The 16,753-nt window shown below is 47.8% G+C and overlaps 1 long non-coding RNA gene across 2 annotated transcripts in view; it reads left to right on the forward strand.

Annotated features, from left to right (window-relative positions):
* Positions 1–1,468: 1,468 nt before the first annotated feature.
* Positions 1,469–16,753, forward strand: part of LOC113970362 — a 21,828-nt gene continuing 6,543 nt past the window's right edge. The window contains exons 1-4 of one of the 2 annotated variants that reach the window (XR_003535150.1): positions 1,469–1,732; positions 5,735–5,831; positions 8,407–8,578; positions 8,668–9,672. This is a non-coding gene — a long non-coding RNA (uncharacterized LOC113970362). Of the gene's footprint in view, positions 1,733–5,734; positions 5,832–8,406; positions 8,579–8,667; positions 9,673–16,753 lie in introns of those variants that run through there. The other variant, XR_003535149.1, reaches the window with a different exon arrangement.

Consider the following 16,753-nt stretch of genomic DNA (forward strand, 5'->3'; position numbering starts at 1 on the left):
TTCCCTTGTGAGTAAGCAGCACACTGGTTTGCAACATAATGCTTTTTCTGTGCGCTGCGAGGGCACGAGTACACAGGGGAGCTGGCAGGGTAACCTAGCCCTGCTCTGTTCTTTCAGCACCGTCCCACAGAAGAAAAAACGTCAGCGTGGTGTTGCCTTGCTCATGGCCTCGGAGGAGCAGGAGGGTGGGTGGGAAAGGTTATCACAGCAAAGAGAAACAAGTGGCCAAAGCTATCTGGAAAAGTCAATAAACACCACCTTAGCAGCTGGTACCACTCAGAGAAAGAGTGGTATTGCGGCATCAAGGTGAAAGAAAGGGGATCTAAACTCCTGGGGGCGGGGGACCAGGGAAAGGAGGCTTTCTTTGCGATGTGTAGAAGGGGAGGGTTTTTTCCCCCCAGCTCAGTGCTTACCCTGTGAGTGTGAGAGGGAGGTCTCTCTGTGCAATGCATGTGATCCTGCAGAGTAAGAAGGATCACTGAACGGGTGACGCAGGAAAAGGAGGATTACTCTGCATGTGATGGCAGAAGGAGGATGGAGGGGCATTCCTGCAAGGGGTGTATGGATGGGGATTACTAAGGGATTTTCTTGGGGATCTACAGAGCAAAGAAACTCCACCCTCTACCTTACACTTGGGGTAAGTGAAGGGCCATCAGAAGCTGTCACACGTATGTTAAAGTCCTGATGGCTTTCTGTCACCCTTTGAAGTATTTGTTGCTTACTGTATTGACCTAACTACTTCCATACATAGGTTTAACTGACTTTTGGGAGACTCAGCACCATTTCCAAATCTGTAGTCGAAAGGAAGAAAATGAGGCCATCTTTGTGTAAGCCAAGTGTCTGTCTCCATTGAAACAACTTAAACAGTTTGGCCACTTCCTCCTTTGTAGTCAAAATACAGTTTCTCATCCACACAAGATTTCGTAAACAAAAGGATGAGCAGTACACAGAGGTTGACACACCTCAGTGCAAGAGGCTCTAAAACCTGCTCAGTTAATGGGAAGTTGCTCCCGTTCGCTTCAGTGGGAGTCCTTCAAACACACTGAACAGACCAGAAGTGATGCTCTGCTGTGCTCATGCACTTTCAGGCCACTGTTGCCACTTTGTAACAAGCTGAAGAATTCACAAATTCACATATTTCACAAAAATAAGAGAACATGTTTTTTTGAGACCATAGTCCGTAGAGCCACATCTCCCGTGGCAGGAGAAGATAATGTGCCAAGTCCACTATAACTGTGACTTCTTTAATAGTAGTAACATAGTTCTACAGCTGTGAGAGGAAGGCTGAAGTCTGGCTGCAAGTGAGCCATTGGAAGTAGCAGCCTCTGTGAACAGTTCAGCAAAAATGGTTGAGTTTTGGCTCAGCTGTGAAGTTTCGACAATGAATAATTGCTGTTATTTATATAACACCCCCGCACAAACCATAAACGTTTGGCTCTCTGACCCTGGCCATGACCACAGAGATCTGCAGGAGATGCTCTTTCACGTCCTCCCTGTTACACTGCTCCCTTCCAGCTGCCTCAGCAAGGCTGGTCTGGGCAAGGGGGAGCAAGTGATACCCATGGCACAAATAGGGACAGACCCAGCTCCAGGTGGAGAAGCAAAGCTGGCAAGAAGCCAGACTGCAGAAAACACATGGGAACACCAAGCCTGAAGGAACAAGAAAAGGACAGAGAGAAGAACCAAAAGGATAATTGCAGGCAGGGAGTCTGAGCTGTTTGCCAGAGCAGAGGTAAGAGCAGCCTTTGTATTGTACATACAGTTTGCTATCTCTACATCCTTTCACAGAGGACACAGCACAATGCATGTGATGACAGTTGTACTGGCAGAGCAAGAGACAGAAAATTAGCAAACCCTGAAGGGGAATTACCAGTGGAGGGTCAAAGACCAGGAGGGAAAGAATGAGCAGAGAAAGCTAGGAGAAAAATTGAATATTTGCAATTAAAATTAAAAAAGCTTTAACAGAAAAAAAAACCCCAACAAGGTACATTCTTTATAAGGCTTATTTTGCCCAGTACCTTCCCTCGTCCCCATTGCACATCTTCTTTCACCTTCTTTGTCCTTCCTTGCACCCAGCACTCCCCTTCTCCTGACCCCAGCCTTTGCCTAAGGTCCCTCACTGTGCCCTGCTTACCATTTCCACTCTGTCTCCTCATCCAGTGTCCCCTCTGTCCTTGTCCATCCTGTGCTCCCAGCCCCCTCCAGTTAGCACTTTCACCCACACCAGACCTTGCTCCGATGAGGAGCTACTGCTGCCTGCTCTGTCTCCTTTCCCAAGAGCCAGTCCATGTCCCTGCTGCTCTGTCCTTTCCTCCTCAGCCCCCCCTTCAGCTCCAAATTCCTTGCACTTCTGGGTTTCCAGCTGTGAATTGTGGAATGTTTTCCCTGTTGCACAGAGATGCAGAAACCCAGGTCTGCTGGTACACGTCTCTTCCCAAACCATCCATGCTGCCTGTGTGCCTGTCCTCGGCCCAGCAAGCAGCAGCCAGTCCCTCCCCCTTTCCCTCTGTGAGAAGCCATGGAGCAGGGATGCAGAGGCAGCTCCAATCCATCCACCCCTACAGCCAAAGGTGGAAATAGCCACCTCACAACTCACAGGCTACTTTTTACATGGAGCCCAGGGGACCCTGCATCAGGCAGGGGTTCTGGCAAAGCACTTGCTCCCCTCTTCCCTCTGGGCTCCTGTGGAAGGGTCACAGCACTTCAAGGACCCTCCTCCCTCTCGTGCAGCAGCACAGGGCACGTGGGACAGGCAAGGTGCTCCATCACATCAGGAGGTGAAGTGCTGGCAGGACAGACAACAGCAGGATTATCCCTCTGGCCTGCCAGCAAGGGTGAAACTGGACAGCTGGGAAGCAAGTGGACCCTGAGTGGCCACTGCTGCAGCAGGCAAGCGTGCTTATTTTCAAAACTAAGTAGAAAGGAAAAGTACTGTCACCACGTCTCTTGCCGATGAGGCGCCACCCAGGCCCAAGCTGTGTTTTGGGTCCCTGGGCATGTCAGTTTACTGTCTCACAGTATTATCCACCTGAGACTGAGCAGATGAGGATTTACTTTCCTTTTGTTCCTCCTTCACTCCCTCTCACAGAGCAATTGCCCTCCACCACTGCCCATATGAGAGAAAAGGTCAGATCCTCTGTCAGTGGCTGGATGCCACTTCCCTGGAACTGCCACTCATAGCTGTGGCAGCTGGATGGGAACCAGGAGAAGGGTTTCAAAAAGCAGCCAATAGAGAAATGTGGCATTTTTAATGTCCTTATTGCTCAGGAGGAAAACCAAGAGCAGGTCCACAGCACGGTGTGGTGGGGCCTGGGCAGCAGGACCTGAGGTCTCCAGGGGGCTTGGCAATGATCTCTGTTGCCCTGGCTCTGCTGTGGCTCATACCCACATGAGCTGGTTTAACTCCAGCCTGCGTATTATGTATTAGTGCTTCAGTTATAGCACAAACAATCAGGCTGATCCTGCTAAGGTAAAGCAACTTTCGTTTGCAGCCGTGGATAAAATACCTGCCTTAGCCAATTTGCAGGAGCACCTGCGTCCCTGTGGCTTTCCTTCACTCCTGCCAGTGAGCCAGGAGCAAAGTAAAGTCTCTTTACGTGCTGGTGCCATGAACAGCAAAGAGATATGAGGAGAGGGAAGCCTGAACCCCCACTGACCTCTCTTTGTTTACCCTTAAAAAGAAACTCCTGCCCTTCAGGCTGTAAGCAGACTCTTATGTCCACGGACCAAAACCCACAAGCCCTGATCAAACAAATCTCAGGTGGCAGCTACAATAACACTTCTGTGTGAGGATGTGCTCCAGCGTTTGACCAACAATGTTAGATAAACAGGTAAATCTGTTAACAGTGAGAAGTGTAGGTAATTTGTTGTGGGGATTTGGGATTGCAGCCGCAGTGTCTTGAATAAAGTCTCTGAGCCATCCCTGGTTAATTAGAAACATAGCTGGGTTTTGTCAAGGCAGGTAGCTTCTCTGATGTCTGCTAATGGAATAAATTGCATTTGTTTAGACTGCATTTTTGATCTCCCTGACTGCTGGGAATAAGAACTAGACCAGGCCCTGCCATAAGCAGCTTTCTCTCCCAGTAACTCATCCCAGGACTAGAGTTGTTGCAGCCTGCCAACATCCTCTGGCTGCTGGGCATGTGTTTCCCATTGATCACACTTAGCCAGAACATGGTCTGATCCCTTATCTTGATCCTAGAGCCTGGGGTTGACCACACAACTCTGGGAAAACCAAGGAGTGCAACCTGTTTGAAGGACTTTGCTCCAGCTGTCCAAGCAGAAGCACTGGCACCTTCAAAAGGGCACCCCTGCCTTTATTGAAGGGAGAAAGCCACAGGGAAAATGGCAGCTGCTGGTTCATTGCTCCCTACTGCATCCTGCCGAGGTGTGTCCCTTGCTGCTAGAAGCACTTCTGATGAAAAATTGAAGCAGCAACTGAAGCTGAAGTGATGAAGTGAAAACACCTGCCTGCCGAGAAATGTTAAAGAACCCAGGTTTACCTGCGAGGCATTTGGAGACAGGGTCATTTATTTTCCTGGCTGCCTGCCAGCTCACCCTTCCTCTTGTGAGACCGCTGCCTTTGAGGTGCTTGGTGCCCTCTGGCCCTGCAGCTCTCCTGCCTCCAGATGGCCCAAGGAAAAAAAAAATTAAAAATGGGGAGGTTTCAGAAAGTTGCCTCCTCTGGTCTGAGAGGAGCTGACAAAAGCCAGCTGCAGAACCAGGAGCTGAACCCTTCCCTTCAGCTCTCTTGCTTCCTCTAGCTACTGTGTTGAGTGATGTTATTAGACTTGTTGCTCCCAAAAGCATCGCTTTTAGGATCAGCTCCAGAATGACTGCGGAATAAAGGCAGCTTACGATCCAGGCATAATTCCTAAGGATTCTAACCCCATCAGAGCGGTTGAATAACGAGAGCAAGAGGCAGAAACAGTCTGGAATAAAACCTTCAGCCTCCGGCACGCAGTGTTTTAATACTCCCCTGTGACCTGAAAGCCTGGCCAGAGCTACTTCACCTACCAAAGCCTGGATGTCCTCACGGGTGGGAAAGCTGTGCCTTCCTAGTGCAGCTAGGGAAGAGATTTTAGAAGAGGTTAAGACCCAATCCTCAGCAAGGTTTTCAATCCAAGGGCTTTATGGGATGTTGTGTCTACCTTCTGTCAGGGAATATGCACAAAAATGCAGAGAAACCTCCTGTTCTGCAGATACTGTCCAGGAAAATTGGGAAGGCTCACTCTAAACTGTGGCCAGGGGAAAAAACCATGCTAACAACCACTCAACAAGGCTGAATGTCCTTGGCAGCTATTAATTATTATCAGCCCTTTACTCCAGCAAAGTGTGTGAGAGGCTTTCAGATGCAGCATTCCGCAATCCCCGCACAAGCTGTTATTGATTTGGCACATAAAAAGAGGGTGATAAGTTTGTGTTTGGAGGGGGCTGGAAGGACATGAATAAAACCCTACAGCCAGGAAAGTATGTGCTTTCTTTTGAAGGACATGTTACTTTTTGCTTGTTCAGTTTAACCATTCCTTACCATCAAGGTCTCTTTCCTACTTTTGGGAGATGATTGATGGATGAAGAGGAAGCTTAGTTTTGACGTATTTCACTGAGGAAACTAGAATTAGTGGTTACTGAACACTGGCAAAGCATTTATGGATTTAGACTCAGTCCTTTCATAACCATTTTCTGAGAGCTCCTAACAAAGTTTGTCCCCATATATTTTTCCTTTGGTTCCCAGGATCCTTAGTGGTGGGACAGAAACACGCTGCAGCTGCACAGAAATGCATGGATCTCACTAGCTCATATCCTGAAGATCTTTGGTCTTTGGCACTATGGTATGCCTCTCAGTTTCCCAGCATGGCAGAAAACTGAGCCACCCCCATTCACATAATAGCCCGAAACCAACCTTGTGATTTGCCTTTAATTCGCAGTTTGCTTCCAGCCCTCTCCTGCTACTTTCCCTCCTCCTTTTGTGTTCCTCATTCACACTGTAATCAGAGGTGGGTTAACATAATGCAACTGTGAATCAAGTAACTTCCACCATCTGTGATGAATCAGAGAAGATGCAGCAGGCAGGAATGGCTCAAAGGGAGGTGATTTTTCCCTTTAGAGATTTTGAGCATGAGGGGTTCACACAGCCTCCTTCAGGCAGTCAACTGGAGTGCCTGTACATTTGGGGGGGGTGCAAACTCCCTGAGTAGCTGATGGACAGAAGCAAATACCTCCAGGTAGGGCTCAAAGCTGCTTCACAAGATAGTAAAGACTTCAAGATATGAAATCTGCTCATCTTCCTCCTCCTCCCTGGAAATGGCCTGGTCTATCACATGCACATCACACAAAGAAAATATCCATGCTAACGAGTTGATTAGTACTAGGGGATATCCCTAGGCACTGGCTGATGCTGGTACGTCCCTGCTGCTGCTACATCCACACCATCAGGGTGCTGCTTTTGGTCTGGATCTACTGGGATTCTCCCCAGAAATTCTCCCATGTGGTTTGGGAGTTGGTGGGAGTCAGTGGGTGTTTCCATCAGGCGTTTTGCAGAGGCCATGCCAAGCTGCAGGGTGAACCAGCCTGGCCGTGGCTGCTCTCTGGCAGCTGCCTGGGGAAGGCTCTCAGGGAAGTTTAATGTCTAAGCACAGACACAGCCTATTTCTCTGGGATTTCTCTTCACTTTCTTCCTCTCCTGTGCCAGAAGAGCCCTGCACAAGCCCAGCAGATGGCACTCCACCATGGTGTCACACTGAAAAGCCCCTCACAAATAACCTGGCCCCTGGGGGTGCAGGGTGGTGGGCCAGACAGCTGCTGCTGTCACGGGAAAGCCCTGCCAAGTCTGGGCACGAATTTGAGGAGTTTGAATGAGATTACTTCATTCACATATGTATGGAAATAAATAAATATGCATACCTATCTACCTACGTCTCTGCCTATATATCTGACAGGGGCAAACCTGCCAACTATTGCTAGAATACCTTCAGGGCATGAAGGGGTAGACAGTGCTCAGCACTCAGGAAGGTCTGAGGGAGGCTGTGTGTTTGCAATGTGGTAACACACTCACTGGCTCCAAAAGGCTTTGTCAGACCAAGCCTTGTGCACAACCACCATGAGGGACTGGCCCAGATTTTGGTCTGCACTGACATGGGAGGACAGCACAGCCCTTTGCAACCTGTGGCTGCCACCCAGGTCAGCCTGCCATGCCAGCTCCATCTCAGCACCCACAGCTTTAGCTCCAGAGCCATCCCTTTCTTTTTCTTTTCCCATCTTCATGAATCAGTGCTCCTTCGGCCAAAAAATATGGCTCAGCACATCTCCTCGTCAAAGTTTGAGTCAAGAAGTTAAATTCTTCATCTGCTAGTCTTCCAGAGATTGGCTTTGCAGAGCATGACAAGCTTCTCTTTATGATCGCCAGAAAATGTTAAAAAACAAAGGTGGGCCTGCCAAATTCATTCCAGTGAACAGTAAGTCTTGGCTGCACGAGTTTAGTCATCTTTTTCTGAGCTAATTCCCTCTCTTTTTATCTTTTCTGCCGGTTTTTCACCCAACTCCACGCAGTGACAGATGCTTGCAAGGACAAAGCTGCAGCCTCCTCTGGTGCCAGATGAAGCTCAGCTGTTCCCACCTCCTGCGGATGGTCGGGCTCCTTGGTGAGCTGGGGTATCACTTTTTTGCTGTGAGAAAACAGGCAATTTCTGGCTTGGAAAGAGGAAAGTTTCTGCTTGGCAGCAAACTGCTGCTCCCAGAGTCAGTGTCTGCACACAGGCTCCTCGCCTGAAAACGGAGTGGGCTCAGGGCAGATAATGTGGCATTACAGGACCGCTGAGCCAACAACCACAGCTTCCTACCAAGCATTTTAGCTTTCCCTAAGTGGCTTTGGATTTCGTCTGTCTCCTTTTTCCCTCTGACATTTCAAAAATGTTCAGATGGCTGAAAATTTGTCCTGCAGTTTTGAAACAGTTGCCTCCACCATCCCGGTTTCTCTCTTAAGGACACAAGATGACACTTCCCTGGAGATGTTCAAGGCAGGGTTGGATAGGGCTTTGAGCATCCTGGTCTAGTGAAAGGTGGCCCTGCCAAAGGCAGGGGGGTTGGAACTGGATGATCTTTAAGGTCCTTTTCAACCCAAACCATTCTATCATTCTATGACCAGAAATAAGTAATTTTGTTGCATGCAAGTAAGTGTGTGTTTTTTACTTTTAAATGTAGCTTTGAGTTGTTATAAACACAAAAAGGCAATTATTGTGCTATTGGTATCTTTTGCCTTCTAGGCATCACTGCTTAGCACTGATGTGCCTAGGACGGTATCAGAGCTTGAGCCTGTGTCAGAGGAGAAATACTGACATCAGCAGAAGCAGCCTTTGGGTTATTTAATATGGAGTTTATGAGTTCACTGTTGCTGCTGTTTTGTTCTAGGTCTGGGCACCAAACTCTTGCAGGTTGCTACACTGGGAAGCTGGGAAGCAGAACCTCCCCCGAAGGATTCACAGCACCATCCACATCAGCATCGCTGCAGCTGTGGGCTCCTTGTCTCCTCTGCAAGTGTCTCCTCAGGGGATGTTTCTGCTAACAGGGCTGTGCAAGTCAGGTAAGTTTCCCCAGTCAGAGCAATACCCTGAGCTGGGCAGTGCTTGCCCTGATCTCTGCTAAGCTGTCCTTTTATTCCTCTCTCCCCAGACTGAGGAGCTCTGGGCAAACAGGATTTGCCATCTCCAGTCAGAGGCAACAAAACTGTTTCCTGCACAACCTGAACTGGCAGCTGCAGGTGTCTAAACTCGGAGGGAAAAGGGCAGTAGGGAAGAATAAAGACAGAGGGATAGAGGCAACCCCACCACATAGTCTTAATGCATTTCTTTTTTCCTGGAAGAGCTGCCCCGAGCACTGGGATCTCTCCTTTGCTCTCTGAGAGTTGGTGGCTCACGCCTGTCAGTTCATAAGGATCACGGGTAGCTCTGAGAGCATCTCAGAGGGTGAAATCTCTTCCTTCCCCTCTCTCCAACTCCGATCTGCCATGCTGGAGCTGGTACATGCCATATGTGCCCTGTCCCCATGAGTCACAGCCAGCAGAGTCCAGCTCTCCTCCCCATAACAGGCAGAGCTTGGCCTCTGGCTGCTTCCTTGGCTCTTTCCATCACAGGCCTTGTTTCATCTACATCTCAACTTTGCCAGAAGTGAACAGTTTGAACCGAAATTGCCCACACTGATTATCCCTTTTGGGTTTTCAGTCAAAACCTTTCTGGTGTTTCCACTGGGAACAGCCAGCTGCACTGGGAAGGGAAAGGCTGAGGAACTGAGGGGCTGGAGGAGGGGATTGGGCATGGAGGGAGAGAGGTTTGCAAGAGGCAGGGAAGCAGATACAGGTGCTGTGATCTTGACTGTGCATTGTGTTTCAGTGGCTGCCACAGGATTGTGCAAAAGTGGAGAGAGGTGGTGCAGGAGAACCAGAGAAGCTTCAGCCCCAGCCCACCTTCCTTGAGCAGATGTTTCACTGCCACAATTCTGGAGGCAAAGTCATGAGAGCTGGGGCAGGAGAAGAGCTGCTGAGTTGCTCAGCAGCCAGCAGGATGGCCTGTTGCCTCCCTCCTTGGCAGCTGTGTGTGGTGGGGCCCCCCCAAAACGTGATGGAAGGTTGGGATGTGGCTCCTTCCAGGGAACCCTGGGTGGCATATAGCTACATTTAATTACGTGGGGCTTGCAGAGTACAGTACAGAATTTGAGGTATTTTCTCCTCCATGGGCTTGTTCCAGCCTGGATTCACATGCACACAGCACTGACCTCAGGGCTTAGATCAGTGAAGGCAGCAGCAAGTGTGCAATTCTCCTTCCAGGGGGTAAAGGATAGGTATGGTTCATGCACAGCTCAGATGATGGCTTTTCCAGGCTTCTCCTCTTGCTTGGTCTGTATTGCTGACAAGAGTGTCACAGGACATCTGCCTGCAATGGGAGAGAGAAAGTAACTATTCTTATGCATGTGGTACCCTTGAAAGTTGCCTCAGCAAATCAATGAGCACAGAGAAATGACCCTCATTGCTGGGGCAAAGCTGCAAATCAGGTCAGTCTGGAGCAAGAACAAATACTTCTCTGGTGGATGCAGCTTTCCTCCTGACATAACTCTTCTGCAGGTATACAAAGACTTTCATCTGCAGGACTGTAATTTCAGTGTTTTTCATTGGAAGTTACGTTTCTGCTTTAAGTTAAAAAGAAGAGCCAGTGCTCTTGGTTCAGACAATGGCAGAAGACTTGACTTGTGTATCTATGGGGGTTTTTTTCCTTATAGAGTGTGAAGGAAAAGAGTCTTGTTCTATAAGTGTAATCCAACTGACACGAAGTGGCCAAAATGTGAGTGGAAGTAGAAAAGAAAAAGAGGAAAAGAAATTGTATGTATACTAATTTTTTTTTCTTGCCATTTCCACCATCTGACTTACAAAGGTAATGCAAAGGCTGCACTTCCATCCCAGGCTGTGATGCCAGAGCTGGGTATTGCTATGATAAGCAGTTCCCAATTTAACTGAAAGGGAGGGCACAATAGTGCAGAGACAAAGCAACAAAATGTGCAGTTTTTACTTAAGCGTTTCATTCCTGCAGTTCCTCTTGCCAGATTGTTTTCTTCTTTTTTCCAAGTCTCCTCTTTTATATTTCACCTTGGAGCTGGAGGGCTGGCTCAGCCCAGCTGCCCAGAGCTGCTGTACGCTCACACAAACCACAGCCAGATGAGCCCAGCCTGGCTTTGAAACGCATTTTTGCTAAAACTCTGCCATTTCTAGGTCTCCCCCTCCAGTATCAGCCCTCGCTGGGTGCCCACAGAAAGCTTTTGTCTCTCCAGACCTGCCGGGCTCGACCCGGCAGTGAAGGCTCCAGAGGCAGGTGTCCCGATTTCCAGGCAGGCAGGGAGCAGCCCGGCTGTGGAAAGTGATAAGCCCTTGGTCAGCACAGCGTTTATCTCCCCAGCAGTGGCAGCAGCAGACAAGAACAGCGTGTCCTTGACCCAGACAGGCGCTGGGCACGCCAGGCTGCTGACAGCTGAGCTGGGGAATGCTATCCCAAATCCCAATCCCTATGGGAGCAGCAGCAGAAGTGCTCCCCTGGGGAGCAAAGGAGCTCCAGACCCCAACCAGCAGCCACTCACTCGTCTGGTTCAGCCTTTGGGGTGATGCCACCTCACATCCCTGACTCCTGGATGTCTCACAGGGACCATGACTCCCAAATACAGGAGGGGATGGACAGCCTGGCACTAAGCAGCAGTTCTGGGTTGCTAGAGGGAAACTGAGGGAGGCACTGTGTGTGGCCTTTCATTTTCTTCTTGTTTTTCCCCCCTTGTCTGTTTTCTGGAAAAAATAAAAGCCCTTTAATTGTGCGAGTTACCATCTGGAGGTCAGGCCGCTGTGAACAATAAAGCTTAGGTTGTAATTATATTTATTCTGGGTAGGTTTCTGCTTGCAACTCATTTTAATGCCTTGGGCCTCCCTGGTACGTTCAGCTACAGGAGCAGAGTTAATTGGAGGCGTCTGGCTCAAATACTAAAGGTTACTTGAAACCTGCAATTTCGGACAGATTAAAGAAATCTGTGAAAGCACTCAAATGAACCACAGATCCTGAAGTGCACCCATAGTACAACTTCTATTAGCTTGCAGTAGACCACAGACATGGAAAAATGCTTTCAATGAATATTGGTTGAGGAAAAAGCTAAGCATTTGTGATTTACAAAGTACCTGTGGCAATGAATTGAGCTGTCGGCCACGACACAGCCTTGCCTTCCTTACTGAAGCAACTGGGCTATGGTTTACAGCACCTATGGAAAGATTTGGCAGGGTGAGGAATTATCTTTAACGTCTTTAGGAGAATCTTAGCTGAAAAACACCCTCCCCTCACTCATTAACCCCTCACTCCAGTCCTCTCCCCACTCTTTTGTCCCATTCTGGAGATCAATTCTCTGCGCACTCTCCTGGGGGCTGTGATGAAGCAAAAACGATGGCTGCATTCATCTTCAGGCATCATTTCCCCCCCATTGCCACCACATCCTTCAGCATTACAGAAGCCTGGCATGGCTTGTTCCCTGAGATGAGCCACTAATGCCATGAGCTGTGAAGACAGAGGGACTGGGAGGCAGCTGAGCATGGACCAGGCTTGTGCCACAGTGTCTGGACTCAGTCCTAAAGTTTAGTGTGGGAAGGGCTTTCCCTGAACAGCAGAGACACAGCAAATGTCTCCCTCCATTCTGGCATGAGACTGTGAAGATGACAGGCATCCATTAGGGATGAGGGGGAAGGGGTGTAAAGGCAGCTTGCTTAAAACCAGTTGTCACATCGGAGGGAACAGCTGGCAAGTCAATGTGTGATTAAGCTTGACCCAGCAGTTGGTCCTGACCCCATGTGGGCATGATGTCCTTTCAGGGAGGAGAAGCATGCCCAGGCTTTGTGGGCTAACAGGCTCAGAAGATACCATCTTCCTTTTGTCCCACATCTCTCTGAGTTTTGTATACGCTGCTTTTTGTGGTTGGGGGTTAAAGAACAAAAGGAACTGTTTTAAACACAGAGTTTGTTCAACGTGTCCATCTCACGTTCGTGGTATGCTGAGCTGGCCAGGCTGTGCTGAGGTCAAGAAGTGAAGTTAGTTTTGGTTGTGCATTGAAATTTATCAGTAGAATAAGGATAAATATTCTGGCAATGGAAGGCCCACCTCAGTTCCGTTGCTGAGAAGGCTTTTCCTGGGATAGATTCTGCTTCCAGAGCCTGAACAGAAAGAACCGGCTCAAAAGAGGAGTCAGGGGAGACCAGAGGTTCCTTTTAATATCTTGTCAGTAAATACTGTGTGCTCAGACACATGGTATGAGACACAGAAAAAATTCAGTGTGTCACCCACAAATCTGCGATTTTCTCTTTTGCTAGTTCTGATCAGAATTTTTCTGAAATGGTGAAGAAAGCTCCTTTTATTCTGATACTTTTGTCTATTGCCCTTTAGGAAATTTCAGTCAGCTGTGCCATTTTGCCTTTTATCCCATAACTCTGTTGCTTTGACATTCAGGTTATGGACCAGGAACACACACTGACACCAGTGACAGCCATTGTTTTCCTTACAATGCTTGGGTCACGAACCAGTAGGAGAAAATTGGCATTCAATTCATGAGAACTGTTGCAAAATTCCAAATGCTGCAAAGCAAATGCCCCATCTCTCTTCTGGGTTCTCGTGTCTCAGGGTCTGTCTGGTACTGTAAGAATTTTGCTGGGACTCACCAAGCTACCTAAATTTATTTTATTTTATTTTATTTTTTTATATGAATGCTGGCTTTGTCTGGATATTCTGTGGCAACAGTGTCAACATTAAGGTGAAAACTACTGGAGGAGAGGAGAGCACGGGGAGACAATAAAGAAGAAAAGAGAATGGAGCGGAGATGTGAGCAAAGGAAAAGGCAGAAGTAGGTGATTAAAAAGAGATGCCAATGACAGCAGCAGAAGTGTGGGAGAGGCAAGTGCAACTCAACAACCCCAGTCCACAGAAGGAAGAAAAATAACTTCTCCTTAACCCCAGCACTGGGGTGAGTGGGGTGTGCATTTATACCATAGATGGCTAAATAATTAAGTCCAGTAGCATAAACTGTCCTTATTGTTAACAAAGGCTTGAAATCCTCTGCTCTAAGACCATCCAGCCCTTTGAGACCATCCATCCCAAACCCCATTTATTCTTGTTGTATTAATAGAAGCAGCTCAGGAAGCCCTCATCCCAGCACGGTTTCAACACTTTATGCAGCAGGGGGTCTTAATGGGATCTCTTCCATCCAGGGGGCCATTAGCTTCCCTCCTTGTCTCTCCATTTCCCCCTTTCTAATAAAATACTAGTCTAAACACACACTGGGGTGTTAAGAGGAGTGCTTTCTGCACTGGATGTGTGTGAAGTAGCTCTGACTTGTTTTAGACTTTAGCTTTAAATAGTTGCACCCATGTAGAAAAAAAAAGGAAAAAAAAAACCAACCCAAACCCTTCTAGGGAAGTCTGAATGAACCAGGTGCTGGTTTTCTCACTGCTGCATCACCACTTTTGTTTTTCTGACCCCTCTGTCACTTACTCTCAGCCTGCTGTCTCATGTCAGGGACACTTGGTACCTGTTGACAGTTTCCATCACACCCTCTTGCTGGGTCTGATCTGCAGCTGGGCATGGCTCTGGGGTGTGTGAGAAGCATTTCAGATGGCCTCAGCTGGAGGACGTTGTTTCTTATGCCATACTTGGTAGATGGGAAACATCTGTGCCAATTATACATTAAAAAATTGTTCCTTAGCACCCCTGAACAGGACTCGGTGTCTGGGGGCTTGAGCCAGGCTGAAGACACCATCATCTTTTTGGGTTTGAAAAGGCAAAGAAATAGTGACTGAAAGCAACATCAGTTTGATTTCGTATCATTTTGTGCCCAGTTGGCACAAGTGGCCAGGACTACAGACAGGACAGGTCTCATCAGAAAGATACTGATGTTTATGAAGTTCTTAGGGACACTTTTCCAAATGAATCTATAGTTGTGCAAAGAATGAATACTTGGTAAAAAGATTTCTATTTGTGTGTTTTGGTTTTTTTTCTTCCTTGGCCTGCATGTTGACTGCCCTCTTATTCCAGCTGTCCTGTCTGATCATTTGCAAACTAACCTGGCACAGTGAACTTTTGGACTTTCTCCTTTTCTGCCCCGGAAAGAACAGGCAGGTTTCTGCCCCAGAATAGCTGAGCAGCTCACAGGTTCTGCTCAGGGGACCTCATTTGCTTGACAAAACTTGCTCTTGGTCATGTTTTAAGGTAACTTGAGTGTCACAAGGATGCCCCCTTCTTGTGGTTCCCAACATAAAACTGTGATAGAAGATGCAAAATTGAAGAGCAAAAAGAGCTCTCTCCTTTCCCAGCTGCCATTGGTTTCCTCCCATTTCCTTAGAACCTTTTGGAGCCAGAGTTTGGAGAAAGACTGAAGACAGTTTCCAAACTGGATCTCTTGGAAACAGCTTGTTTCCACATAGGCACCAGTCTGTGGGAACAGTGAACTGCATCACGTCCCGCTTCATCTGCCGTGTTCCATTACGCTTCTGGACTGGTCTGTTCAGTATCTCCCTCCCTCTCCTGCAGCTGGGGAGGGAGAGGATGATAAATTAGACGTATTAAAGCAAAGACTTCACATCCCCTCAGGTCTTTGCCATTCCAGCTGTCTGAAATCACGGTTTCTTGCCCAGCCAGAGCTCTGCGACAAACGAGGAGAGTCCCCCAGTAACCGCGGTTGGTGTCAGCGGGGACTTAGAAAGGACAGTCTGGTTCTGGGAAGTGAAGGTTGCTTCAGGCAGAACAAATATAAACGCTGCCATCTCACCGACCTCTTTCCTTTGTCTCTGTTTCGTTCCTCCTAATTTGTATTTTTGTGGGCAAACCAAGCAATGCATGGCTCACCCGTGGCTGTCACACACTGGGGCCACCCCGGGGAGTCACGATGCAGATTTTCCATTAGCGTCAAACGTACACGGATTTATGAACTCCCGTAACCTGGAGCTGATGAGAGCAGATTAGGGAGCAACTGTTTTTAGATAACTTGCATACCTAAGAAATCAGCTAATATAAAGCTGCCTGCTGAAAAGGTCACTCATTTCCCAAAGAGCGTGAGAGAATATTATGGCCACCCCTTCTTGTTATATTGTCACTTTATTATATAGATGTACCTACACTTTGGAAGTTGGGTATTCATTTCTGTCTCCTCACACTGGTGCTTTATGCAGTGCCTCCTGTACAAGGACTTCCCATTGGGTACAGGAACTTTGGGCTGTTTCTTTGTTACAAGGAGGCACAAGGCTAAAGACACACCTGTCTAGTTTTGATGTAAATAGCTCTGCCACAAGGCTCAGCACAGGCCGTGTAAGTTTGGCCATCTCCTCCAGGTGGATTCAGGCTGCAGGTACCTTCTGTAAATCTTGTTGCTATAGGTCACCAAGGTAAAGAATCTGTACCCTGCAGCTGCAACATGGCCCTTTTGGAAAGACCTGACCACAAAAAATGAGAGCCATGAGAGAAAAACTCTGCACTTCCCCAGGATCCATCGACAGCAGGCCTCTAGTCTTGTTCAAAGTATTGCTGTGCCCTCCTACAACACCCCTGCTAGACAGAGAGGACTGTCCCATTTTTATTTGATCCACTGTAAACCGTGTGTCCCACGTGGCCCCGTCACACAAGGATGCCCCTAACAAAATGAAAACTCCTTAATCCTCCGCCTTTAAAACAAGATCATTACTCTGTCCATAGCAATGAAGTTCTGGTTTTGGTTTTGGTTTTAAAGAAAAGCTTCATTTAAAGCTATGTGTTCCTTCCAGGATTGTGTTTGTGATTAGATTCAGATTATGAGCACAGGGAGACACTTAATCTGGCACTGGAGCTCAGCCTTTATATGGAGGAATGACAGGGAACATCCCACAGCAAAATGAGATGGAAATTTTCAAGTTTGGAAATATCCAAACTAGCACAATTCTCAACTTATACTATAACACCCCTTCCTCTCCTTTTAGGCCTTCTTTGTAATGTCTCATTTTTGGATTAAGGTCAAATGCTCCATTTGGAGTTCTTGGAGGGGAAGCTCAAAAGTTCTCTGACACTTACTACATTAAACCAATGGAAGTGGCAAGAGATTTCCTTGGACCAGATGCTTTACCTGACAAACGATTTGTAATTAGAGATGCTTTTCTCTCATGTGATGAAGGATGTGATATGGGCGAGAGGAGAGGAGAGGAGAGGAGAGGAGAGGAGAGGAGAGGAGAGGA

Source organism: Neopelma chrysocephalum, unplaced genomic scaffold (genome assembly GCF_003984885.1).
Source record: "Neopelma chrysocephalum unplaced genomic scaffold, ASM398488v2 Primary Assembly neopelma1_76, whole genome shotgun sequence".
NCBI lineage: Eukaryota > Metazoa > Chordata > Aves > Passeriformes > Pipridae > Neopelma > Neopelma chrysocephalum.